This window comes from Mustela lutreola, chromosome 11, assembly GCF_030435805.1.
Source record: "Mustela lutreola isolate mMusLut2 chromosome 11, mMusLut2.pri, whole genome shotgun sequence".
Lineage (NCBI taxonomy): Eukaryota > Metazoa > Chordata > Mammalia > Carnivora > Mustelidae > Mustela > Mustela lutreola.
In genome coordinates this window covers 55559881-55586131 of record NC_081300.1, presented here as the reverse complement: position 1 = coordinate 55586131, position 26251 = coordinate 55559881, and the positions used below count along the sequence as shown (strand labels likewise).

The following is a 26251-nucleotide window of genomic DNA, read 5'->3' as shown; positions in this document are numbered from 1 at the left end:
CCCCTGTTCACTAAATTTTCATTTCTGTTCATGGTTTTATTAGGGATAGGTCAAATTCCTGTTTCAGTTTCTATTTACATGATTATTTTGAATAGAGAACAAACTGAGGGTTGCTGGAAGGGAGGTGGGTGGGGATGGCGTAACTGGGTGATGGGCATTAAGGAGGGCACTTGTAATGAGGACAGGGTGTTATATGCAATGATGAATCCGTAAATTCTGCCCCTGAAACTGATAGTGCACAATATGTTAACTAACTAGAATTTAAACAAAGTCTTGAAAGCAAAAACAAAAACAAAAAACCAAAATTTTAATCCACTGATGGGATATAGCTAAGCATCTTTTAAAACTGAACTTCCCTTATATTATTTTTTTTAAGGGTGGGATTTACTCTTTATTTACATGGTACTGTAAGATATGAGATTCCACATAGAAATAAGTGACCCCCTGAGAGGAGGACCTTCATAGAACATGTCCAGTTTGGAACTGTTCAAGTAGTTTCCCTGTAAAAAGTGTGACAATTAACAAAACACATTTAAACAGACTTCTTAGTAGAGAAAGAATAAGACAAACTTATACCAACATGGTATACAACAAACTACTTTATGCCTCAGCTGTACAATCTAGAAGTTCTATGTCCTAGGAGTGCCATAAACTTGGAATGTAGAACTCTCAGAGGTAGTTTCTGACCCAACATTTAGATCTTCATTTTCCCCTACAGAAAAATACTTCTGTCAAGTTTTTTTTTTTTTTAATTTATTTATTTATGAGAGAGAGAAAGCATGTGGGTGAGGGTTAGGAGGGGCATAGGAAGAGGGAGAGAGGAAATCAAGCAGACTCTCCACTGAGCATGGAACGCAACGCGGGGTTCTATCTCACGACTCTGACATCATGATCTGAGCAGAAATCCAGAGTCGGGTGCTGAACTAACTGAGCCACCCGACTCTGAATCAAGTTTAATGAAGCTGTGTACACAGACTCATTTTCATGGTTTTATAGCCCTTCAGTTTTGTTCAAATCTCCACATTCTTCAATCATTATACCAAGTGTCTCATTTTCACCTAGTTTCTAGCAGCCTGAAAGATAATTGAAATGGCATCCTGAATAACCGAATACCTTTGGTATCTTTCACAGTTGAAAGGTTCCTCAATGATTCTATTATGCCACAATGAACAAGGTACACAATCTGTTCAAACATTCTGCCCCTTGTATGGTTGATCACAGCCCAGACAGCTTCCTTTTGTGTCTGAAGGTCTGACTTAGAGAGAACATCAGAGAGGAATGGACTAATCCATGATTCACAACTTGCTGTATCTTTTCCTGGTGGCCAGCTGTGATGTTTGACATTGTCCACAAGGCTTCCTTTTGAATATTAATTTTGGGGTTCATTAGCAGGCTGGGAAAGACAGCAAGTGCTCCTGCATCTATTACAATGTGTATCTGTTCATCTGTCTCCATGACAGCATTTCCTATGATTTGTTTGTCACAATGGATGATTTGGTAGCTCCTAGAAGGTTCATAAGTTGGGGAATGACTCTTGTTTTCACAGACATTTCAATCCATTCGTTTGGACCATCAGGAAGGTAGCAAATGGCCCAGCAGGTATCTGCCATTACTTCTGGATCATCACGATGCAGGAGAGGAACTAAGGTAGGAAGAATCTGCTTAACAGCTTCTAACGGAGGTGCAGGATGCTTGTTGCAACAGAAGTTTGAAAGTGTCCAGGCAAGATTAGGTAAATACCACATGCTAAAGATGATGTATCGGGAATTGCAAGGAGAGCCAATGGAGGGGTCAGCTGCCCATATGTGATAATGAAGTCTCCGAAAACTGAACTGTCACCTTCAATGTTTCCCAGAGCCCACACAGCTTGTTCACGGATGTGGGCATGGGGAGATGCCAACAGAGAAATGGAGGTGGGGATAGCACTTGCATCTTCCTCAGCCTTGGTCAGGTCTGATGTCCCGGAAGCAAGGTTAGTGAGAGCCCAAGCAGATTCAAACTGAATGCTGCTACGATCACTTCTGCCCAAGAAGGACACACATTTTGGAATTAAACCAGCCCAGATTATACTGTCTATGGGGGGCTGCTTTTCCCCAGAAAGGAGTTTCCTGACAGCTTGAGTTACCCAGAGCTGGCTTTCAAATTGTTGCTATTTATGCCTTTGATGATGTCATCAACAGACCAATTCACAGCGCCCTGGTTGGTGTGGTTTTCCCCGCAGTGGAGAAGTAGCCTCATCAGGATGGGAGCTTACATTCCTCCTTATCAGCATTTGGTTATCCTTCTTAGCTTTCCTCAGCTCCACATTAACTGCTATTCAGCACCGCCTCATTTCTGTACTGTCTTTCCCCGTGTTCTTGAATCTGTTAAGACGGGCAGCTGGTGAATTAGCATTCTCATTGGTGGGCGTGCCTGTGAGGCAAAGGGAGAAAGAGCCGCAGGCTCAGGCTTCCATGGGGTGGCATGGGGTGGGAGGCGGTCGGGGTGGGCAGGCTGCAGGTCAGCTGCTCTCAAAACATCCCCTAGGGCTCAGCCCAAAGATGGCATCAAACTTTCCTCATATTCTTGAGATGACTTTGGTCATGAGGGGGCTTACACTATGGTGTTGGATGACAGTGACTGTCATTACATAGAAGGTATTCACATCTGTATCGCTCTAGCTTTCTTGGGGGAACAGGAATTTGAGCAGCGTATTAAACAATTGGGAGTTTGGGTGGACCCCAAGCTAACCAGTGTAAGATAGGAACAATATAAATGAAGAACTGGGTATTGCAACAGAAACCATGTGATGGAGCTCGGCTGAGGGAAAGGGGTAGTGTACGCTCTCCAGGAGCCCGCGTGGGCACTATGGGTCAGATCTCAGCACATGAGCATCATCAAGCCAACGACAAGATCTTGCTGTTCTGCTTGTGGAGCTACTCAAAGTTTGGTTTGGAATCTTTGTGCTGCCTCCGGTTGTTATCATTCTGGCCTGATACAGCTTGTGAAAGTTTTTTGAGCACATGTACAGATGTATCTCATCTGTAGAGGGCCTCCTTGCGTGAAACCTTCCATAGGCTGAGTCATGATTCTTGTAGCAACAATTCTAGAGTTTCTTAAAATTGCTTCTAAAATGCTGCCCAAGGGACAGGGGAAGGGAAATGTTCTCTGAGGAAGTCCCTCTAGGGAGACATTAAGTTTGTTCGTGGTCATTTAACAGGTTTAAAAAGTTGCTTGCAAAAACAAGCACAGAGAAAACATTTCCCCTAAATCGGAATTCCAAAGCAGCTCTGGCAATTATCTGTTAAAGACTAAGGTCAGTGGGAGCTAAGGAATATGTAAAACATTCCTTACTAAAATCTTTGGAAAGCTGCTATCTCAGCCTAAATTCACTTCCTGGGGACATCATGACATGTCTGTCATGTTTTGTGTAACAATAATAATATCAGGACATTACTGAGCACATATGAAATACCAATTATCTTATTTAATTTTCATTTCAACCCATGATTCTACAATCAAAACCAATGGATAAATGACGATTCAGACTCAAATGTGTCTATTACATTTCCCTTAATCACATGGCTAGGAAGTGGGAAAACTTGCATCAAAAAAATGTTGCTTGCTGGGGCACCTGGGTGGTACAATGGGTTAAACATCTATCTCTTGGTTTAGGCTCAGGGCCTGATCTCAGGGTCGATCTCAGTGTCGATATCAGGTTTGTGAGACTGAGCCCTGTCTTGGACTCCTTGCTCAGTGGGGAATCTGCTTGGGATTCCCTCTCCAAAGCCCTCTCTCAAATAAACAAATAAATATATTTTTTTAAAAACCTGGTGATTCACAGACCTCTACCCCTGGGGATAAAAATATATGTTTATAAAAAATAAAAAATTATATAAAAATGTTAGTTGCTAAGATTAACATCTTTTAAAAAAATGTTATTTGCTAAGAAAGAGGTTATATAGATGGTGAGAGGGTCAATTGCATTAAGCCAATTCAACAAATATCTATTGAATATCTAACATGAACCAGGCAGCATTCTGGACTTGGTGATAAATGTCTAGACTGAGTTGATGACGTAGGCAAGACTCTAAGGTCCCCACTCACTTTTGTGCCCTTTTCCTACCAACCTCTTTCCTTCTCTCCTACCATAGCCTCCCTATGACTCACTGTATTTTTAAATTCTTTTGGGTGCCTTGTGACTGAAAGGTAATCATACTGAAAAGTAATAGTAGCAATAATGATGACAACAACAAAAGAAATAATTACTAATATTGAACACATACTTTGTACCAGCCACATACTTCTAACTGCATTAACTCATTTACCCCCAACAGCATACTGAGGTCAGCACCGTGAATACTGTGCAACATTACATCCCTTGCTTACGTTCACATGGACAGGAGAAGTACCAGAGCCAGGCTTTGAACTTGATCTCAGTTTTTTTAGTGAACAGTCCATGAGCCAGGCTCCAGCCATCCCTGGGCCATGTGCACCATCTGCTATGTTTATGGAAGGAATGTGCAGCAATCATTAGTTCACATGGAAAATAGCGCTATTTTCACTCTGGCCTCCGTATTTAGGAAGTAACATGAAGAAATTTGGCTGAAATCAGAGAAAAAGAAGAACAGCCCAAATTAAAAAGTAATGAAAAAATTAGGTTTGTGAAAAAGTATTATGAAGAGTTTGAATTATATGATGTCTAGAAAAGTCAGCAGAGGGACAACCAGAGTGTTTTCCCATATAGGATGAGCTGAATGAAAGGGTTAGGACTCGTGATTAGCCACTTCCACAGAAGGTACATCAGAAGGAATAGAGACCTTTGAGTAGAAGAGCTGAGTAAGATAGAAGGTAATGCTTCCTGACAGCTTAGCAAGACCCATTGGAAAATCTGCAAAGGGGGATTCATGAGATTTAGAGAAGAGGGCATGAATTCCAGACGGTTAAAGTGTCATTCTGTCAAAGCTTTGGACAAATGAGTGCTTTTCAGAGTGTTCTCTGTGCAGTTCCAGCAGCTAATTTATTCCCTCAGACTTTATTGAGTATCTACCGTTTGCCTGTTACTGTGTGAGCTGCCTGGTTACAGTGGTGAAGGAAAACTGATGTGGGTGGGTTCAGCCTTTGTGGAATTTACAGTCTAACAGAGCAAACAGATAAAAAAGTCAAATCACCTCCTGATACCTAGAAAACTGCCTGGCTAGTATCCTGAGGGCCTCTCCCCCTTACCATTTCCCTACCCCAACCATGTCCTGCTTCCATGGACCTAGCCAAACTGGGAGCCCAGCCCGGCTCAAAGCCTCTAGGGAGGCATGGTGGGGCAGAAAACCCCTAGAAGTTTCCAGGGCTAGCAGCCTCTGTAAAATAAAAACACATACCCTCAAGGAATGAAGATTCCCTAGGGTAGAGGAAGTAGTTAGTCAGAGCAGGCAGTTCTAAAACTAGAAAGTGTTTTCTTCATTGTTGAGGGGAAGAAAAAGAATGGAAAGGGGGGAAAAAAGAAAAAGCCCAGTGATTCCGCGGGAGAATACCTCTAGAAGTGGCAAGATCCCTTAAAAGTGTGCGGAATCCCAGGAGTCGAGGAGATCTATGATCCCTGCCCAACATCATGGTCCCTTTGGGGGGTGGTGACACCACAGAGGAGAAATCTTTTTAGGCAGAGCAGCTCTGTGTTTGATCTGGTTTATAGAATGCATTTCATGCAAGAAAAGGATTCTGTGGCTAAAATTTGAAAACTGCTCTACAAAAGCATTTTATACTTTGAATCCAGGCTAAATAGGACCTTTATTTTTCAGCACATAGGCACCAGCAGCTCCCCTCTCCCTTCTCCCTGCCCTGCATTTATGCTCTCTACTCTTCCCTCCCTGAGGCTGTGTGCATGAGATACTGCCCCGTGTGGGGGAACCCTAAGATGGCTCTGCCACTCCTGGATCCTTCTTCCAGTCCTTCCTCTTTTTCCCTCTTAGTCTTTCCAAACTCTTCCGTCTTTGTTTTGGTTCCAGCTCTTTGGCTACATTGCACTGATGAATTAGAAAGTTAGAAAGAAATCAACAATGTATGAGTTTAGGTAGGGGTGCCTGAGTGGCTCAGTGGGTTAAGCCTCTGCCTTTGGCTCAGGTCATGATCTCAGGGTCCTGGGATCAAGCCCCACATCAGGCTCTCTGCTTATCAGGGAGCCTGCTTCCCCCTTTCTCTCTGCCTGCCTCTCTGCCTACTTGTGATCTCTGTCTGTCAAATAAATAAATAAAATCTTAAAAAAAAAAGTATTAGCTTAGGTAGTATTGTCACAGAATAATTTATATTTTAAGAAGGGTGATTTTCTGGGACCATCACTTTAGTCATGGCAGCGAATGTTTACCCAATGCTTTGTTATTTGCCAGGAGTTAGGTTAAATATGTTCAAAGGATAACCTCACTTAATCCTCACTATAAACAATATGGGGAAGGCATCGTTACTAGCCCCTCTCTATAGAGAGGAAAATTAAAGCACAGAGATGTTAGGTAATTTGCTCAAGTTAATGCAATTAATAAAAGCGACAGAGGTAGAATTTTAATCCAAGCAGTTTGATTCCAGAAGCCAAGATCTTCACTGCTTTGCTCTCTTGTCCCCAAGGAAATAGAGCTTATTCTCCTAATCTATTTGTTGACTTCCTTACCCAACTACAGCACTGTTCTAGGTATGCTCCTATCATCATGTAATCATTGTTACCTTTCTATGGAAAGATAACAGAAGACTTCTTCAGTAAATCCTTGCAATTTCTAAAACATACATAGAGAGTAATAGATGCTCATTACACATCTTTCCTAATATTGAGAAGTAACCTTGGAGGATTGAAATTGTCCAGATGTGTAAGTTTATATTATATATAAAACAATAATCTATATACAATAGCCTAAAATTGCATAAAGTACATATTTTCTATTTTTTCCTTTAGCCCCAGAGTCTATATGCTTATTATTTAATCATTTATAACCACTAATAAACCGATTAAATAAATCTGATTACATTTGTCAAGCTATTAGCTTTATCTGCAAATTCCTTTTTCCTTTTGGCCTTCCTTTGGGAATCATTGAAATTGGGGCCAACTTTTGACATTTGGTGAATCTTAGTAATATATCACATGCTGGTAAACATTTATAAATTGATGCCTATGTGTATGAGTGTATATGCAGAAAAACAAAACTCCGGGTACATTGGAGGAAAGATGACATACATCAGAGTCACCCACAAGTTTCAACACATTTCTAACATGTGGGATTGCCTCTGAAATAACAGATACAAAGTAAAGTTGAAAACTGGTTCAACTGCCTACTTAATTCTAATCCAAATATGTTTCATATCAAATATGTGCCTAATTAGGAATACATATCTGAAATACACAATACATAGATTCAATCTTTCACATCCCCTCAAAGAGTCTGTGCACTCTGTGGACTCCCAAGGCAGGACATGTTTCTGTCTCTTCTTGGTGATGAAGCTAGAACATAGTTAAATATGATGCCAAAATTAAGTAATGTTTTACAGTTCACAAAACCTTTTCATGTACATGAGTTCATTTGTGCATAAAAGCTGGGCTAAGTGGCCAGCCTAAGGGCCAGAGGGATGAGCCTCATTTTAAACCTCTCTGATTCCTCCAAATCCATGCTTTTTCTAATAAAATGCAGCCATCCTGTGTGTTGGTCCACAGCTTTCAACAAAAAATGTTTTGTAGAGTCATATTTGGTTAAAAATGTCCCTTTGTCTGCAGAACTATAGGACCCAAATGTTCTTACCACAAGATCCAAGATCCGTGAGACTCCAGGGAGTTCATGCAAGGAAGCTATTAGGGCTCTGTGGCCCTCTTATTGTCAGAAGCCAGTTGTTCTGTGCATATTCAGGGCAGCATTTATTTGAGGACATAGCTAGTGATTTTTGAAACATTCTTAATTCTGTGGACCTTCTGCTTCCAAAAACATAAGAGCACCGCATTAGATGTCCCCAGTTGAGTCCCCACTTTTCTTATTTGGTTATGTGCTTCATAGTTAAGGATTAACTATGACATGTATGAAAATATGTACATGTATGTAGGCATGACAAGGATGCAGGTAATGTTTTCTGAATGAATTTATGAAACCACGTGGCCTAAGTCTCATTGCTTTGCTTTCTGCTTGGTTAGATAGCTGGGAGGTGACATTTTGGTTCTTATCAATATTTGGTGGGGGAGAAATTTACCATCAAGTCTGAAATTCCACTACTCAGTATTTATCAAAGTAGATATTTTAAAAATAAAAATTTCCCTCATTATTTACTTCAGAACCACAACCTAGAATTAAGAGCCCAGATCCTAAAGCCAGAAAATGTGGCTTCTAATTTTAGCTCTGGAATTTAACTAGGTAAAGATCTGTGAACCTCTCTATACTTAGGTATATATTTTTTTTTATTGTGACATACATAACATGACATTTATGTGACCATTTTTAAGTGTAGAGTTCAGAGACTTTTTTTAAAAAAATATTTTATTTATTTATTTGACAGATCACAAGTAGGCAGAGAGGCAGGCAGAGAGAGAGGAGGAAGCAGGCTCCCCACTGAGCAGAGAGCCCGATGCAGGGCTCCATCCCAGGACCCTGAGATCATGACCCGAGCCGAAGGCAAAGGCTTTAACCCACTGAGCCATGCAGGCGCCCCCAGTTCAGTGACATTAAGTACATTCACAGTGTTCTGTAGCCATTGCCGCATTCCATTTCCAGAACTTTCTCATCATCCCAAACTGAAACTCTAAACCCATGAAACAATAACTCCCCTTTCCCTATTCTCCCCACCCCCTGAGAGCCACCTTTCTACTTCATGTCTATGTGAATTTAACTACTCCAGGTATCTTACTTAAGTGGAATTGTATAGTATTTGTACTTTTGTGACTGGGTTATTCTACTTAGCATAGTGTCTTCATGATTTATCCACAGTGTAGCATGTAACAGGATTGTTTTCCTTTTGAAAGCTGAATAATATTTCATTGTATACACATACAACTTTTTGCTTATCCATTCATCATCAGTGGGCACTTGGGTGGTTTTCATTTTTTGGTCTTTGTTGATAATGCTACAAGCATGTTCAAGAACCTGTTTTCAATTCTTTTGTGAACATACACAGAAGTAAAATTGTTGGATTATATAATAATTCTGCAAGTGCCACACTGTTTTCCACTGTGGCTGCATCATTTTATATTCCAACCAGCATTTTATATTCCAACCATTTTATATTCCAACCAGCACCATTTTATATTCCAACAGCAATAAGGTTCCAATTTCTTCACATCCTCATCAGCATTTAGTATTTTCTGTTTTGTTTTGTTTTGTTTTGTTATGGTAAGCATCTTAATAGGTATGAAGTGAGATTTCACTGTGGTGTTGACTTGCTTTTCCATAATGATTAGTGATGTTGGACATCTTTTCATGTGCATTTTTGCCAATTGTGTATCTTCTTTAGAGAAATGTCTACTTAAGTCCTTTGTCCATTTATTAATTAGGTTCCTTTTTTTTTGGTTGTTGTTGAGGTATAGTAGTTTACATATTCTGAATTCCAATCTCTTATTAGATATATGATATGCCAACATTTTCTCCCAGTTATATTCTTCAAAATGGAGATTCTGTCAGTTCTCATTTCATAGGTATACTAATTTCCATGGCTGTTGGGAAAAATTACCACAGACTTAGTGGTTTGCATAAGAGAAATTTATTTTCTCACAGTTCTGGAGACCAGATCTGAAGTCAATATCTTCTTCAAAAATCAAGGTATTCGCAGAGCTATGCTCCCTCCAGAGGCTTTAGGGAAGCGTCTATTCCTTGCTTCTTCCAGTTTGGGTGGCTGCGGGCATTCCTTTCTCTCTGAGTCTATGGTCAATGCCTTTTCCTCTTCTGCTTGTCTCACATCTTCCTCTGCCTTCCTCTCAGTACACTTACAATGGCATTTGGGGCTCACCTTGTCCATTCAGTATGATCTCCTTATCTTAGGATCTTAAACTGAATCACACGTACAAGACTTTTTCTCCAGGTAAGGCAGCATTCCCAGGATCACAGCATCAGGACCTGATTTGTTTGGGTGACCATTATTCAGCTGAGTAGAGTGGGGTGGTCCTGAAGAATCATGAATGGACCCATGTTAACACCTAGCAGTGTGCCAAGGCTGGGGTAAAACATCACGAATGTTGCGAGTTATTACTATTACCTATTCAATAACAGTGGTGTCAATCGCTTCAAGTGACTATGACTTGAAATCATTAATGGGGCTTTTCCTTTTAATTTTTCTCAAGGTTAGTGGTGATGCCAACTGGAGGATCCCCGAGAGAGAGCAAGATGCTGCAAGTCTCACATGACCTGTCATCTCCGCCCATCCATTTCCATAGAGATGGAGTCTGGTTAAGGCCAGTTCAGACCTTATAAAAGAAACTTGCTTTCAAAAAGCACAGTCTGAAAGCCAACTGAAGGCCTGTGACCCGGGTGATTAAGTGGGACAAGGTTGTGGCCTGTGAACCTTGAGTCTCTTGTCTTCCCCTGGGACAGTCGGTGGTACCTGTCAAGAACAAAAGAGTGGGGAAGAAAGAACAGTTTGTAGCAAGTTTAATCACTGAAAATTCTTCTCTACAGACAGTGCTTATATCAAGTAAACTTAGAAATATGGTCATTTTGGTGATTTTGCTCAGTTTCCCAAAGCGAGCATTAGTTATATCTAAGTGGACAAACTGTATAAAAATATTGAATTATGTAATTATATATAGAATATATAATGTACATAGTAAAGTATGCATGTACATAATAAATACACATACATATAGGAAATATGTATATTCCCTTTGAGATATAAAATTTATGGAATTTATTTAAAAATTCAGAAAGTAAACATTGCTTTCCTCCTATGTGTCAGGCCCTTTCAGGGCTGGTGAGAGTATGTGAAAAAAATTGAGCAAAGCTTTGCTTTGATGGAACCTGCATTCTAGTGGGGAGAGAGAAAGAAAGAGGGAACAAATAAATAAACAAATATTTCATATGTCTCATGATGAAGTGGTGGGAGTGTGCTGTTTCCTACAGAATGATGATTTGAACAGGACTAAGCCCTAAAGACTGTGAGAAGACTTCCAGGAAGGTAAAACTACTTAGCATGTCATAGTTCTTTCTTATTAGTACACAGAAAACGGTGTAACTAAAATCCCATAGTGTCTTAGAGCCCCTGAGGTATACACAAAAATCCTTATACTGATAATCGTTTTTATTTTCAAGGCAAATTACATTAGAGATCATGCTTCTCACTTAAAATGAATTAAGCCAGAAAATAATACCATTCCCTATTGTCTTCTGTACTATTAATTTTGAGGCATCGTTGTGGAAAATATGCACTAACAGAAATCATGGAAACCAAACAAACTTTTTCTGATAGACTAATCATCACCAACTAGATCATCATTGTTAAGTGTCCTCTTGGAGATCAATATGTTGAAGTCCTTCAATATTTTACGACGTGGCCTTAGTTGGAAATATAATCATTGCAAATGTAGTTAAGTTAGCACGAGCTCGTTACATGGGTCCTAATGCATATGACTTTATAACTAGGGAGAAATTTGGTCACAGAGACAGATACACACAGAAGAAAGACAATGGGAAGAGATACAGGGAGAAGGGGCCGTCTCAAAGCTGAGGAATGAGGGCTGGACCAGATCTTTCCCCAACTGCTCTCAGAAGGAACTGTCTCTGTCAACTGATGCCTTGATCTCTGACTTTTGGCCTCCAGAACTGTGAACTGACCTGTTTCTATTGTTTAAGTCACCTAGTTTGTGATACTTTGTAACAACAGCTTTAGCAAACTAAAACAATCATAATTTTAAAACTATAATTTAGAAATTCATAATGACAGAGAATTTAGTATCCAGCAATTAAAAGCCCCCCTGCGCCCCTAAAGAATTCCAGAATGTTCCTATGTCATGGATGTTCTTACCATTAGATAAAAATCCGTTCTTAAGTAAAACAGTCACCCAGTTTCCAAAATTTTGGCTCCAGTGCCATGTAGACAGCATACATTGTCTTTGTACCCTGTGTGTGATAGTAACAATCCATATTTGCAGGTCTCTACAAATGTGTAGCTTTCATTATTCGCCTAATAATGAGACTTAATCTACATTTTCAGGCATTATTCTGCCTAATGACAGAAATTGTGGTCATGTCTCTGGTGTTTCAGATTTAAACTTTAGTGAATTCATGATTTTGCCTTCTTCCTGAGGGCCATTCCATTTTGAGGTCAGCTACGGAGTCACGGCCCTGGGTGGGTGTGTTGAGGAGGGGTGTGTTGAGAGCGGGATGGCACAAGACTTCTGCTATGTTCAGCCTGTTCTTTAATCTTGTGGCATCTGCTGAGCCATAACCATTCTGCTTGGCGCCCAGCAGGGACCCTTTCTCCCTATTGGTATATTTGACTATTGCCGCTTGCTTGGCAGCGCGTGGCACCACTGTGGAAGCCAGTGTTGGATGTACGCCGTCTGTCCCATGCTGATTTCCAGCCTCCTTCAAGTGCATCAGCCTTCCCTCGGGTCATTCATGCTCCTTCTTGGGGGTGGTAGGAAGCTTTGGGATCACTCTCCTGCCCTTCGGAAGTTGAGCACAGCTGCCCAGACTGTCCTAGCCTGTCTTAGCTTACTTAGACCCGTCATCACCACCCTAATGGCTACACGATAGAGGAGGATGTCATATTTGGTTTGCTCTATCGGCTTTTCTGAGCCTTACGTGTCCCCTCTATCTTGGGATCTCCAAATTTTCTGGGGGATTTTTCAGTGGACCCACGCACTGCACACACTTTCTGGAGCTCAGCTGGTCTCCGTGGAGGGCAAGGAAGCACAGGGCTCTCTCAGAATCATCACCAGGACCAGCCCGGGGAGCACTTCCCTCTGCTTACACAGAAACTTGCTCTTCAAGTGAGCTGTCAGCTTACACCTGGATCAAGCATTTTGTTTGTCTTCCACCTCCTGAAAACTGAGAATTATGAGATCTCTAGTCTCTGGAGCAGAAAAGACCTACATCTGGACGTCAAAAAGGTGAATTCCTAGGAAAACAGAAGAACAACAGCAATGCAGTGATGCCCCAGAGGGACTTAATATGTCAACTACTACTCTGTCACATGTTTTTCATTTTGATATGGTGTGTTTCCAGCGGGTTTTTTTTTCCTTGCAGAAAGGGGATTGCTTCTTTTTTAATATTTTTGTTGTCGATGAGAGTCTTTGTTCTCCCTAGTGTCTACATCAGACCCTATTAGTTAGTTGGGTGCTTGAGAAAGCACGTTATTTCGCATATTAGAAAAATTAGTCAGTATGATGATGTTCCTGCTTTCATATCATTGTTTAGGAAATAAAGCATACGGTTAATGATTGGCTATTAAATGTGCATAGTAAGTTGAATATGTTCACAAAGAAAAAGTACCATTTCAGCCCTCTTCTAGCGTGTGATTGAAGATGCAGTAGAAGGGTGCCTGGTTGGCTCAGGCAATAGAGCATGTGACCCTTCATCTCCAGGTGGTGAGTTCAAGCCTCACATAGGGTGTAGAGATTACTTAAATAAATAAATAAACTTTAAAATACAGTAAAGCAACCAGTAAAAAAGACCAGTAAGTAATTTTTACTTTCTTTCTGTACTGATATTTATTTCACTCTTCAAAAATGCATGTAATTTGGGGCACCCGGGCGGCTCAGTCTGTTGGGCATTCGCCTGCCTTCAGTTCAGGTCATGCTCTCTGGGTCCTGAGACTGAGCCCTGTGTGGCTTCTCCCTCTCACTCTGCCCACTCATGTTCTCTCTCCAAATAAATAAGAAATAAAATCTTTAAAAATGCATATAATTTATTAGCATTTCTTTAGAAGTTTAGTTTTCTTCATACTGAATCAACTTTAGAGTTAAGAGGTCTTTGAAATTTTAATTTATAATTTTCTAATTTTATGGGATAGAGAATCAGAGAATTCACATGATTTGTCCAAGCTCATCCAGAAATCAAGATCTTCTGCCTCCCCAAGAGAAGCCTCTTTTTTATTAATTAAAAAAAGTATTTTTTTAAAATTATGTTATGTTAGTCGCCATATAGTACATCATTAGTTTTTGATGCAGTGTTCCACGATTCATGATTTACATATAACACCCAGTGCTCCATGCAATATGTGCCCTCCTTAATACCCACCACCAGGCTCACCCATCCCCCATCTCTCTCCCCTCTAAAACCCTCAGTTTGTTTCTCCGAGTCCACAGTCTCTCATGGTTCCTCTCCCCCTCCAATTTCCCTTCCTTCTCCTCGTTTTACTATCCTGAGTACCTCTTACACCAGACTTAGAATGTTATTTATGAGGAAATTTATGTTTAAGGTATGCCTGAACAAACCTGCAAAAATAGTATTGGGGTGGGGGGCTTAAAATAGGGACAGAATCCAATTTATTAATATACTTTGCCTGCCATATATTGTTCCACTAACAGAAAATTCCTCAGAAATGTAGTTCACAGCCATTCTGAAACATATCCCAGGTCTCTGTAAGTTACAAAAGATATGATTGGCACTTAAAGGTATTTTTTAAAACATAGGATATGGTAAAACAAAATTGAGTCATTTTTCCCATATATAAAAATAAACTAGATTGAGCTATTTTATGTTTTCATCCACTTTCAGAAATAATCAGTGATGCAGCTCTGGAGAAAGAGGAGTGGACCATGTATTACAGTATCATTATTTCTGGAAGAATTGTTAGCACATCAGATAATGTGATCCAGGGAACATAAATTGACTTGAAAAAAGGGGGGTGGGGTGGAGAATTCTATTTAAATGTGTAGAAAGTGGGGATACTGTAAAGAACCAAGGATGGAGATGGACAGTAAGGCTTCTAAGATGGTAATCATATGTCCACAAGGTTGTTAGTTTGAATAACAGTAACCCATATGTGATAGGAGAGAAAAGATTTTAAATGCTGTTAAGAATTGTCCTGCCAAAGCAACAAGTTTGAATGAGAAATGCATCTTTTCGAAGCTGCAAAGCCCTTTTCCCTTTGCCTAGCAGGTGAAGGAAAATCTTTGTGAAAGAGGGAATAGGGAATTCTTAACATAGATGTCTTATTTTCTGAATAATAAAGTGTTTACTATATAATCCTAGCACAGAGTTGTACACAGAGTTTCATAAGTTGTAGCCATCATTGTCATGATAGGAATATAGATTTATAAACTCCAAAAAAATCAGTAAAAAAATCTTTAAAATAAACATGTTGAACAAGGTCGCAGGAATACAAATACACAAAAATCTATTGCATTTCTCTATAAGAGTAACACACAGCTTAAAAGTGAAAAAGATTTCATTTACCACAAAGACAAAATATTTGATTCTTGGAACTTGAACATTATATTTTGTTGAACAAATTAAATCCTGGGGGGGTGGGTGGAGAAAGAAACTTGAGAACAAAAAAGAAACAAGTACAAGTAATTCATTAAATACATTAACTCAATTACTCTATGAAGTAGACATTTTTTATATTTGACAGAAAGAGAGAGAGAGGGTGAGGGGGAGAGGGGGAGGAAGAAGCAGACTCCCCGCAGAGCGGGGAGCCCATTGCAGGGCTCGATCCCAGGACCCTGAGATCATGACCTGAGTCAAAGGCAGATGCTTAATTGACTGAGTCACCCTGGCATATGAAGTAGACAGTTTATAATATATATTATACAGAAAAAGAAAGTGAAGTACAGAGTAATAAAATAACTTGCCCAATGTCACACCCACACTAGAACTTTCTCTGTATTGAAATGTGTGCACACTTATACACTCAAAAATACAAAGAAATCTTCAGTGAAACAGTCAAAAATCCAGTTGTCTGTTCATTCTGGTTCTGAGATGGGTATAACCATGTGACTATTAGAAAACAGAGCTTAACATCAAAGATGTTAAAACAAGAATCTTGTCTGATAAGTTCAGTTATGAAGTTAAATGTAGCAAAATAAGTACACTGATACCTTCACATCCCAATTAAAACAAAAATTTTATTCTTCACCATAATGTTACATTAACTTCATACTTTGAAGTACTCCCTCAGCTTCAAATACTTGGCAATAAAATGAGTAAAAAATAAAAATATATAACTGAAAGAAAATCCAGGTTGGTAAACAAGTAAAACAGAATTTTAGAAGCAGCTCAGAGCAGTGAACAAGGCTAGAGATAACCACAATATTTGTTCCATGTCTGGAACAAGGAAGTGGTCACTATGGAGTCCAGTTACTGAGACGAGGAGAGAGGAGCCCTAGAATTTTCGTGGAGGGATTGGGGGGGACGGGAATGAGAGCTGACTTAGGAGGGGCTCCTACATACTGAAAGGAGTTAAAAAAGTGTTGAAACCCACCACCTTAATCTGTGAATTTTAGCAAACTGTAGGTCTAAGCAGGTAGGGGGACAGAAGGCCCGGCAGTCAGGAATGGAACCATGCCAATCACTGGTTTCAGGAATGGGTATGTGCTATCCCCAGGGTTCCCAAGACAATGTAAGAACTCAGTTTTGAGAGTGGCCATTCATCTCCAACTGAAGCATAAAATAAGTACTATTTTTTTTTCCTGGAAATTGGTAGACTAATTAAAAGACATATCTTTTATATGTAGAATAAATAAACATATACATGCAAGAACAAAAGGCCAAGAATTGACATCAAACTTTTTTTTAAAAAGATTTTATGAATTTATTTGACAGACAGAGATGACAAGTAGGCAGAGAGGCAGGCAGAGAGAGAGGAGGAAGCAGGCTCCCCACTGAGCAGAGAGCCCGATGTGGGGCTCGATCCCAAGACCCTGAGATCATGACCTGAGCTGAAGACAGAGGCTTTAACCCACTGAGCCACCCAGTTGCCCCTGACATCAAACTTTTGAGGAAGAACAAAGAAGTGGAGGATATTTCTATCAAACATAAGACTTTCATAAAGATAAAGTTTGGGAAGAGACTAATACACCAATGAACGAGAAGAAAGAGGCCTAAAGCCCAACCATATATATAGAAGTCAGATAAATGACAGAAATAACAAGTTAGTGGGGAAAGGAAGTATTCAATAAATGGTACACGGAGAACTGATCAATTCTTCTATGGAAGAAAAATTGCTGTCTACTATATACACCATGAACAAAAATCAATCCTCAGGTGGATTCAACATCTAAGTGTGAAAATTGAAACACGGGAAAATATCTTCATGACTTCAAGTTTCTTAGAGAATAAAAAAACACAAAATATACTTAAGGAAAGATGGGAAAAGGTAACTATTTTATTTTCTTTTTTTAAAGATTTTATTTATTTATTTGACAGAGATCACAAGTAGGCAGAGAAGCAGGCAGAGAGAGAGGGGGAAGCAGGCTCCCTGCCAAGCAGAGAGCCCGATGCGGGGCTCAATCCCAGGATCCTGGCAGATGCTTTAACCCACTATGTCATCCAGGTGCCCTGAAAGGTAACTATTCTAAAAAGAAAACTTTCACGCGGGGAAAAAACACTATATACTGAAAGTGTAAGTCATAGATTAGTATAAAATATGTGAAATGTACATAAACCATAAAGAATTTGTATCCAAAAACATAAAGGTCTTAAAGAAAAATGACAAAACAATTCAACAGAAAAATGATCAAAGTATGTGAATAAGCAAATGACAGAGGAAGAAACCAGAAAGATGTTCAACTTCATCTGTCATCAGGGAAATGTAAAATTTATAAATTAGTGAAAAATGTAACATTTTGCAGAGTAATTGGGAATAAGAATTCAATCATGTTACTTCTTAGTGTGTGTGTGTGTGTGTGTGTGTGTATACTTAAACTCTATGTATATATATAGTGTGTGTATAAATATATGTACATATATTAAATGAGCAGAAAAAGAGATATAAGAGAATTTTCACTGAGTTATAAACCAGCTTGTAATCTCGAAAAAATTAGAAACTGACATTATATTCAATCAGAAAAAGATATTTGGAATAATATATAACCACTAAAATAAATACACTAGGTATGTATGTTTTGAAGTGAATGAAATTTAAACAGCTTTTTAATAGAAAAAAAAGTAAAATTAAAGTATGATACGCACAGAAAATACCACTTAAAGTTTTAAAACATGAAAAACATAACCTGTATGTTTTATGTCTACATATGTATGGAGGAACAGTATAAAAAGGCACATGATTATAATAAACACTACCTTTGGAATGATGGTTAATTCTAACAGGGGTGGGAAGGGTCCTGAGTTGAGGAAGCTTGCACTGGAGGCTTTAGCTACATCAGTTATATTTCATTTCTCCCCCATGTGGTGTTTTCAGGGTATATTTAATATATTTTTTATGCATTTCTGTGTGCTTGATACATGTGATGCTTTTTTTTTTTTTTTTTTTTTTTTTTGGCGGCGTGGGGGAAGCTTGCTTTCTCAGGTATGGAATAATTGAGACAAATTTATAATGCCTAACACTCAAATTCTATTTGATGATTGTTTAAAGGAAATGAGCATTCAATAATAGGAAACTACAAATAAATCATAACACTGGTCAATCCATATCTCTATCATTTGTTAATAAATATAAATTTTGGCAACATTAAAAAACCATTTTATACATATTACCGAATAAATAAAAATTATAAAATGTCAATTTTTATATCTGTTGGATCTGAGAATGCCATAAATTTTAAATATTTCTAATCACATTTTCAATGGCTATAGATTTTTCTGGAAAAAATAAACCAAGAAACTATTCGATGTCATTTGGCACAATAATCCTACTCTTTGGAACTCTCTAGGAAAATAAACAGATAAAAACCAATTTCATTAAGAATATTTATAGCGATGCTATTTATGATTGCAAAAACAAAAATTTAATAGGGAAAACCCAGATGTCTAAGGATAGGAGATGGCTAAGCAAAATAGGTCATATTACAGTGGAAGATCACTGCAGAGCTATAAAAATGTCAACTGTGTGGCTCATGCTGATGCATGAAAATATGAAATAATATTAATTTTATAAAGCAGAGTTATAAACATGTCAACTGTGAAAACCATGCTGACACATGGAAATATAAATTAAAATTAATTTGAAAGAGCAAAGCACACTATTTCCTGAATTCATGATTTCCACTATGAAGAAAAAACAGCAATAGTTGGCAAAGACAAGAAGAGAATTTGGAAAGGAATAAACACATTACATTGGGTTTATTGGATTATTATTCTTTCCTTTAAAATTGTCTGTTTGACATGTATTCATTAATGAAACAAGACCACAGGGACTCTATCATAAGCGTAATGATTTTGTGTATAAACAGACATACATGTGATGCTGTGGTATGATTAGAAAATATCCATCCTTTTCTCTTTTGATATTGTTCATCCTCTAGGCAGGGGGCCGCATGATATACTAGGGAAGAACATTTTTCTTAATAGATATGCCCAGACTGAGCCATGTTAAAAGTTTACCATGGCAATGGTCATCGATTAGTTTCTTATTTTGTAAAGGATACAGCTGATGCACAGTCAGGTGTTAAATCCACAGATATAAAACTGACAAGAGTCATTTATAACAATCATGTCACCATGAGCTACAACCCTGTATTTCATATACATTTCTATATGTCATTCTGTGCCATCACTAGGGTTAATCTTCCACTTGGATCAATGCATGTATAATCAAAGGTACAAATAACCCCCCAAACACTGTAGCTTTGTACCACGGCTGAAAATCTTTTTTTTTTTTTTTTAAACAAATGAATATGTGAATGACATTATGGAGGAGATAAAATTCTAACAGAAAGATAATACTAGAAAATTAAAATTAGCTCTCTGGAATAGAGAAGATGTGAAATAATTTTTTTAGAAGGACAAAATTATTTTTGAAGTCTGTTTTATCTTAAAAATCCATGTACTTTCGCATCTACTGTATGATAGATCCATGTTATTTTAGTATAAATTTTTAAGCTTTTAAAAATTGAAATGTAGTTGACACACATATTTACACTTTTTTTTAAATTTCAGAAAGAAAATGAAACCACTAAATCTTTTCCAAGATAAAGGATATTTATACCTATTACTAGAAAAAAAGTTTGTAAATCATTTAATAAATTGTTTTCCAAGCACTAGTTGGTGAAAAATAATAGTATTAACTTTTGCTTCATAATATTTTTATTTGTGGATCTACAAAATAAATGCAACTAAATGCTTTACTATCAGGGATCTGGTTCTTTAAGGTAGGATGTTCTCAAGGTTGTATTGTATTGTCAGAAATCAGTGAAACCTAAATAACAACACTGTAGAATAAAACTGAAGGCCATAGAAATAATAATAATTTTTCCATTTATAAACTAAGAAGAATGATGCTAATAACTCAATGTGGTGAGAGATGATATTAAGAATTGTGAAATACTTAGAAATAAAACATTAAAGGGGCATTGACAGTGTGACAACTGAATTTGCATAATTAGCTACTTCAAAATTAGCTGCTTCAAAGAAGCACCTGGATAAATGTTGACCAAAGCCTCTATAAAGAAGATTATTGGACAAAAGTTTTGAAAATAGTATTAGAATATGGCATAAGTATTATAAAACATAAGTACAGTGAAAGACCTTCACTAATATGCTGAGTAAACAATGAGGGATTCAATGCACACAATTGACATGTGGTACTCTGGCTTATTGGTACTTGTATCCATGGAAAATTCAGTTTGGTTGTTAAGACTGTTTGTGATAAAGTAGGTGTCCCACCTTTTGATTCATGTTTGCCGTTCATTTATTGTGGTGGTGGTCCATTTCCAAGTTTAATTAGAGCCTTTGGAAGCAAGAGAACAGAGAACAAGCCTGTGCATTGGAACTTAGAACAAAAACCAGGGTGTCATACCTGAGTTGGGACCCAAGGTAAGATAATATAAGAGTTAAAAAGAGCAATTGTATGGATTTTTTTTTTTTTTTTTGAAGATGGAGGTTTATCAAGTTGCATATCCAAAGCTCTCCTTAATAGCACCCGAGTCATTCCATATGCCAGAGCCCAGAGTTGGCACTAAATAGAGTAAGAACTAAAGGAAAAGGAACTAAGAGGTGGAAGGGAGGTAGACGTTAGTTTAGGAAATGACAGGGATTAAAGAGTAGACTATGAGCCCAGACAAATAGGCTAGTTGCTTGCATACATTTCACCATAACAATGATTGTGAAGATTGGCAGAGAAAGAAAAATCTGAAGCAGAATATTGAAAACATATACGAAATATTACATAGGTCCCTTGGGGTTAAATTGTAGCTGTAGCACCTCCCATACCATCCTTGTCATGCTCAGGTATATATCGAGCAGTTGGTAATCATCTCTTCTGGTAATTGTTTGAATGTGCCTATCTTCAGAGCCACTCTATTCATGTAAACAGGCGTAAAATCTTGGAATCTCCAACACAGAAAGGCTTAATAAATTTCATCTAGGTCAAGCCTGTATTGATGAATGAATTTCCTCCACAGCTCATTTCTGATGAGCATTCACCCAGCTTGCCCTGGAACAGGGTGCAGTGGTTTTTTTTTCCCCAGAAACTTTTTGAGCATATAATGTGCAAAGAACTGTGCAAGGTCCTGAGAGGGATATAAAGTTAAATTAAGACATGGAAATGTGGAGAAGTTACTGAGTAGCTTCCTATCCTGGAACTCCCTATCCTGATCCAAACAAAGCCACTGAAACAAATTAAAATGACAAGGCAGTCATTCCCATGGTCTAGAAATATACAAACACAGAGACACACAGTGGACTGCAGGGGCTAAACTATCAGAGACAAATGCAGGTCCATTCTTCTCAAAAAAGCATTTCATGCTAGATGGAGGACTGGAGCAAGACTCAGTATCTAAAACTGGGGTCAGGTACTCTCACCTGGCTCCGCAAAGGAGCCAGAAAGCAGATACTTCTGCAGGCTTCTGGCAGTGCAGCCAGAGAGAGGAAGGTTTAGGACCTAGACCAAGTTTCTCCCCATCTAGACCCTCAGTATCACCATAGACTGGAAGTCTAGCACTTCCAGGACAAGCCCTGAACCTGGACAAGAAGGTGAGGACCAGGTAGAGGCAGAAAATGGAGGGCAGTGGAGAGAGGAAGGGGAGAAAACACATCTCTACTCGAAGACTCCAACGATAACTGACACTGAGAAAAACAGGCAACAAACCAAAATAGGAAGAGGAATTTACCGGCATTAAGGTGTAAACAGGAAAAAAACATCAAAATAACTTTGAAATAAGCATGGCTAAGAGATTCCTCCCCCGCCCCCCAGAAATAAAGGAATAAAATATATGAAAGAAGTGATTACAAAAGGGAAAAACAATGACCATCTCATTAGAAATCGAATGGGCATCTGACAATATCCAAACTTGTTCATGTAAACAAAAACAAACAAAAAAACACTTAGTAACAAGAGATACTGGAACTTCTTTAACCTGAAAAAGGATCTCTACAAGAGACTACAGTAAACACGGTAACTTTAGAAGCATCCTTACTAGAGTTAGGAGCAAAATAAGGCTGCCTTGTATCCCCTACAGGTTCATAAGTACTTGAGGCCCTAACTAATACACAGCGATTAAAAAGTATTTGAGAAATAATATCATCTTTTATAACTCAGAGTAAGGAAGGATTTCTTTCAAATAAAATTCAAAAATCAGAAGGATAGAGGCTTATAGTAAAGGATGCACCAAATTCATCCTAACAGTTATTGTCTCTGCAAAAACAGATAGCAAGAGAGGAAGAGATGAGAAAAGAATTTAACTTTAAATATTATGTCTTACTTCTTGAAACACATCAAGTATAAAGTGTGAACTGATAGTCTTTCTAATTGGTGGATGCATGGGTGTTAATTGCATTACCTCCTACATTTTCTAAAAAAAAGAATTTGTCGAAAAGGACAAAAAGTAAAAGTAAAATCCCACAGATAATTAAAAACATAAACACTAAGTTAAAAGTTATGGTTTCTCTTCTTCAGAAAACCATAGTTCTCAGAACCATAGTTCTCTATATGTAAACTAGTAAGGAATTACAGTTAAAACCAAAATAATATAAATGCAATATAGATGTATAAACAAAATGCTATAGGTATGTAGGAGAAAGAAAAAAAGTAAGGTAATACAGTTGATAAATGACTCACGGGAGAGATTTCATTAAGTGTTGAATCCTCAAAGGTACATCTTATTTTAACATTCAGAAAAGCCTTGATAGAAGAGGGCTCCCGGATAAGGCTTCTGGGCAACTTGACAAAACTTGCAGCCATTCTGAGATCAGGGAATATCTTGTCTTCAGCAAGAGAGTGGGAGATGGAGCTGGTTGTGCTGTCTGGGGTAAAGCGTGGTGACCTGGAAACATTTCGAGTAATGTCTGGACTTGGAAATATGGGCCAAGGATAGCCATGAAGGGTTTTTGAAGCTTCTGAGAGGGGACAGCACTTGGGGCATCTGCCTATCCCTTACAACAACACATCAGGTGTGGGCATCTATAACCTTCTGAATATGTATGCTGCCCACTTAGAAGTTAAGAGTAGACACTTGAGTCCATCTGGGCTAATTAATCTTTCCCTCCCAGGAAGGAAGAACTAGCATCCAGCAAAGGGGATCAGTCTGTCACGTGCTTGAACTGGAAGTGATATGAAGTTGGGCCTGGAGTGGTTGGCTATCTGCTGAGATGGAGAAAGACACCGCATGTCCAGAGGGCAGGAGAGACTTGAGAGACCAGAGACTCGAGAGACCAGAGTATCACCTGGAGTGATAAGGACCTGACCCTGGAGAGTCAAGCTGTTCTTCCCAACTTTGATTCTAGAAATACCTCTGATTCTGCCTGATAAAATTGCTTTTTTTTTTTCTAAGTGACCTCCATGGGGTTTTGTCTTTAACCAAGGCCAAAGGAGGTGAGTAGGCTCAGTGTTGTTAGAAGTACAGGGGAGTCCAGCAGGTAAATAACCAGATGATGACATGAACTAGGACAAATTATACAGCCATTTATGACCTTTAAGAGAAGCATTTCAGCAGAGTTCTGGAGTAGACTTCAGGCTTGAACTCCCCCTTCTGTATGGGGACAGAATGGTTTTCTGTATATTGGTTGTTTACCCTTGCGATGGCATGGCTGCCTGTCAGCTACAGCTGCTGACCAGCATCACTAAGGAGAATCTTCCAGTAAATTACCAGTCTGGAGTATTTGAAGTATAGTTTCCACTGGATGAGTGTGGTTTTTAGCACACCATTGAAAAGCTGAAAAATCCCAAGTCAAACTAAAGTCCTGGGCCATCTATAATTGAAGACATTAATTTAATTAATCCACCACACTCACAAAGAAGGATTTTTTTCCTGTTTAGATGGAGTAGGGAAGTATCCGAAGGTCAATGGGGGGGGCGTGTTTCAAGGATGTCATGAATCGCTGAGAAGTTTAGTAATAAAATAGAAGGCTTAAAATTACTTAGCAACAATTTCCTTATTCTTATATTTTATGTTGTTGGCTCAACTAGACCAAACTGGTGAGCTTTGTTCCATTCAGGGATATAGATAGATAAAAACCTTATTTTCTGGGTAATGTTAATTGTTCAGTAATACAGAGTAATCAACTGTCTTCGATCCAGAAACAATACACGATATTTAAGTTCAAGGTATTCACTTGGTAACTGAAAGCCTAAAGAAACATGCATCTTTTTTTCCTATGAGAATGGATAAAGTCTTTTTATTTCTTTAAGCAAATGTCACTTAAGTAGTTTTAGGTTGATTCATACTTGAAGAATTGAAGAATTTGTATTGGAGGTATTATAATGAAAAAGAATACAGGCATATTCAGTATTTTTTCATGGAATCATTGATGTTAAGATAATGTACTAAACAAAAAACCCTGACCTTTTAATTTTGGTTAAAGTTTTAATAAAATAGGAAAACTAAATGTAAAATGGAAATAATTCAAACACACTTTTATTTAAGCAGTTAGTATGGAAGGTATCATTGATACTTTTGAATTTTGGGGATTGGGTCAAGAGAAAGTTAAGAAAAAGTCATCCTTGCAGAGGTTGAAAAGAAAAAATAAATCAGCGCATTATTCTGCAGTACCAGCCCTCACAGAAGATGGTTTGTAAATATACTGCTGATGGAGTTTTTTAAAGCACCCAAATCCAGTCAAGGTGACCTGGAATAACCCAAGGATTGGAATGCAAATGGAAAATGGACCTCAACGAAGAGCATCATATCCAGCTGACTCAGCCTTTGGGCATCTTGGCTGGAGACGTCCCTTTATGAGAATGGTTCTATCAGACAGTGGTCTCTTGTTGACACTACCCACTAAGAGCCAGCTTACCTTGTTTTGATTTCATGGCCATTGGGCATTCCTTTAACTAATTTGCCTTCCTTTGTAGGCAAGATAGGATGCCCACCACTGCCACGGTGACGGGAATGTAGTGGTGGGAGTGTGCTGACCCCCAAACATCCATCTTTTTGGCATTTATATCTGCCAGTTTCATTGGTATTCTTGTCTTTAGCTGGTTGCCTTAGCCCAATCACTTCTGGGAGAATTAACAGACTCAGATTTCTGGACCTACAATGTTAAGAACTAGACCCAGCCCCTAAACTTGGTGATTTCGAAAGGAAGTACTCTGCCATGAGACATACCCTCTGTAGCCAGGTGGCTTCTTCCATGATGGCAGAGGCAGGAATAACAACTGCCTTTCCTGACACCTGCCATGTGTTCTACATATCATCCCACCTGTTATTTCTTAGAGAATGCACATCTAGCCACTGTTATTTGGGGCATATATCTTTTTAAGAAAGTATGAATTGCCTACTCTGAATTTCCCATTTTTCTTTTTCCAGCTCTCTCACCTTGGAGATGGTATGGTTGTGTCATCAATATCTTTGAAAATGCGATTAAAGGGATGCCTTGCTTGCCTTCTGCAGTTTTCAGGCCTTTTTCCAAATCCTATTAGTTCATTCAGTATGGTTGTAGTGGAAATTGAAGTTTGCCTATTGATGTAAGGATCCTTATCTTGTTCAGTTTACACAGATTTTAAATATCATCAGAAAGATTGTGTAGAAGTTGGATTTTTAAAAATTCAAGGGAGTGTACCTGGAAAAGGGTTTTTTAATGCTATTTTATGAGAGCTTTGTTCTACCAAAAAAAGTGAAAGTGTAAAAATAAATAGATTTCTATATAAATTTTAAGTCTTTAATTCAAAATTGTATAATGTGCATATTGTTTTACTTATGAGGCTTTTTAGTATCATCTGAAGTTAGCTTTAATTCTTCAATATTATTTACATTTCTGTCTGAACCAGTATT

The 26251-nt window shown here is 38.4% G+C and overlaps 1 pseudogene; it reads right to left on the bottom strand.

Annotated features, from left to right (window-relative positions):
- Positions 1 to 629: 629 nt before the first annotated feature.
- LOC131810966 (importin subunit alpha-1-like) lies at positions 630 to 25296 on the bottom strand (annotated as a pseudogene).
- Between the last annotated feature and the right edge of the window lie 955 nt (positions 25297 to 26251).